The sequence below is a fragment of the Papio anubis genome, chromosome 20, assembly GCF_008728515.1.
Source record: "Papio anubis isolate 15944 chromosome 20, Panubis1.0, whole genome shotgun sequence".
Taxonomy (NCBI): Eukaryota; Metazoa; Chordata; class Mammalia; order Primates; family Cercopithecidae; genus Papio; species Papio anubis.
This window is the reverse complement of record NC_044995.1, coordinates 9,757,934-9,760,990: the sequence shown is the minus strand read 5'-3', so window position 1 is coordinate 9,760,990 and position 3,057 is coordinate 9,757,934.

Below are 3,057 nucleotides of genomic sequence, written 5' to 3'. Positions count from 1 at the left end.
TCTACTAAAAATACAAAAATTAGCTGGGCTTAGTGGCGGGCACCTGTAATCCCAGCAACTTGGGAGGCTGAGGCAGGAGAATGGCCTGAACCCGAGAGGCGGAGGTTGCAGTGAGCCAAGATCACGCCACTGCACTCCAGCCTGGGGACAGAGTAAGACTCCGTCTCAACAACAACAACAACAACAACAGCAACAACAGCTTTCGGGCTGGTGCAGTGACTCATGCCTATAATCCCAGCACTTTGGGAGGGTGAGTCAGGTGGATCACCTGAGGTCAGGAGTTTGAGACCATCCTGGCCAACATGGTGAAACCTCATCTCTACTAAAAATACAAAAATTAGCTGGGTGTGGTGGTGCACGCCTGTAGCCCCAGCTACTTGGGAGGCTGAGGCAGGAGAATTGCTTGAACCCAGGAGGTGGAGGTTGTAGTGAGCCGAGATCACGCCACTGCACTCCAGCCTGGGCGACGCAGTGAGACTCTGTCTCTCAAAAAACAAAACAAAACAAAACAAAACAAGAAAAACAGCAGGCGAGGCGGTGGCTCAAGCCTGTAATCCCAGCACTTTGGGAGGCGAGGCGAGAGGATCCGCGAGGTCAGGAGGGTCGAGACCAACCTGGCTGTGGTGAAACCCGTCTCTACTAAAATACAAAGAAAAATTAGCCGGGCCGAGGTGGTGAGCCTGTAGTCCCAGCTACTTGGGAGGCTGAGGCAGGAGGAATAAGTGAACCGAGTGGGAGCTTGCAGTGAGCGAGGTCAGCCACTGCCTCCAGCCTGGGGCACAGAGCAAGACTCCCGTCTCAAAAAATACGAAACTTGAGGTGGGGTACCTGTAGTCCCAGCTACCGGGAGGGCTGAGGCAGGGAGAATGGCGTAAACCGGGAGGGTGGAGCTTGCAGTGAGAGCTGAGATCCGGCCACTGCTCCAGCCTGGGTGACAGGCCGAGACTCCGTCTCAAACAAGCCAACAACAACAAAAACAAACAAACAAAAAAGAAACAAAATGGAAATCCTGGAGCTTCCCAATCTCATCTCCTCCAGCCCCTGGCAGCCACCACTCTTATTTTCTGTCTCTATGAATTTGACTCCTCCAAGTGCCTCATGTAAGAATTGAAATTATACAGCATTTGTCACTGTGTGAAAACTGGTTTAATATGTTTGAGATGGTGAGAGCTTAAGGTCTACAGGACCCCAAAGGTGTTTTTTTTTTTTTTGTCTTTTTCTATTTTATTTTTATTTTTATTTTTTATTTTTTTTGAGGCGGGTCTGGCTCTGCCGCCCAGGCTGGAGTGCGGTGGCGGATCTCAGCTCGCGCAGCTCCCTTCCGAGTTCACGCCGATACTCCCTGCCTCAGCTCCAGTAACTGGGACCCTGGCGCCCGCCCTACGCCCGGCGCTAATTTGTATTTTTAAAGTAGAGAGCGAGGGGTTTCACCGTGTCAGCTCAGGACTCAGTCTCGATCTCGACCTCTCCGTCTCGGCTCAAGATGCTGAGACCAGGCTTGACCCGCTGGCCTTTTTGACAGAGTTTCACTCTGTGCAGCCAGGCTCACAGAGAATGCAGTAGGGTGATGCCAGGCTCACTGCAGCCTCTGCCTCCTGAGTTCAAGTGATTCTCCTCAGCCTCCTGAATAGCTGGGACTACGGGTGAGTGCCACCACAACCCATTTATTTTTGTATTTTAGTAGGGGAACCGGGTTCACCATGTGTGTTGGCCAGGATGGTCTCGATCTCCTGACCTGCGTGATCCGTCCCACCTCCCGCCTCCCCAAAGTGCTGGGTTACAGGCGTGAGCCACCCAGCCGACCATGGACTAAGGTCTTAAAATAGCTCTTCCCTGCGAGGCGGTGGCTCAGCCTGTAATCCCAGCACTTTGGGAGGCGAGGTGGGTGGATCACGAGGTCAGGAGTCGAGACCATCCCTGGCTATGGTGAAACCCGTCTCTACTAAAAATACAAAAACTAGCGGGCGTGGCCGGCGCCTGTAGTCTCAGCTACCTGGGAGGCTGGTGAGGGAGAATGGCGTGAACCGGGGAGGCCGGAGGCTGCAGTGAGCGAGATACGTGCCACTGCACTCCAGCCTGGGCGACACAGCCCGAGACTCCGTCTCAAAAAAAAAAAAAAAAATAGCTCTTCCTGTCTGTGTAATCTCCATTATGGCGGGACTCACATAAGAAGATGACAGTTCATCTGATGCGGAAGAAAACTTACTCCTAGAGTGACTTGGATTGAATTCTTCCCTGTTCCCAGCCGGTGTCTGCTTCTGGAGTCTCAGGCACTGTCAGGGGTAGGAGGTGATCAGATATGCTCTCTGAGCAGTGCAAGGGGAAGCAGCATTCCAGTTTGGTGGGGGTGATAAACATGGACAGGTAAGTGCAGGACTGTCTGCAATACTCAATCTAAGAAAGGTAGTTCCGGCAGAGTTCAGGGAAGGCATCTCTGTGCAGAGCCAGACATAGGGATGAGATTCTGAGAATTTGGAAATCAATCAGGCCACCAGCCCCTCCTCCCTCAGACCTAGGAGTCCAGGCCCCTGTCCCTCCTCCCTGGGACCTAGAAGTCCATGTCCCCGGCCCCTCCTCCCTTGGACCCAGGAGTCCAGGCCCCGAGCCCCTCCTCCCTCAGACCCAGGAGTCCAGGCCCCCAGCTGCCTTCTCCCGCAGGACCCCAGGAGCTTGGGTACCCGCAGGCTACTAGATCCTTGTTTCTGTGCATGGAAATTCTCAAATTATCCCCAAAAGTCTATGAAGAAGGTAAACACACATTTCCAGATGAAGGAATAGGCTGATATATTTGAAAGACACACAGAGGGTCACAGTCTGGAATTGACAGTGGTGGGATTCGAACCTGTTTCACGCCAGAGCTGTGTCGCGCCTTACATGGCGCGGCAAGTATGACGTCATCCCAACAAACCATAGGCCCCGCCCCCTGACGTAGCCACGCCCATAGGCTCCTGAAACCACTTCTCCCAGCTGTGACAGCGCTCAGGACCATGCTCATAGGTCCCGCCCCTGGGATCCCCGCCCCCTCCGCCCGCGGCCCGCCCCTCGCAGCCCAGTTCC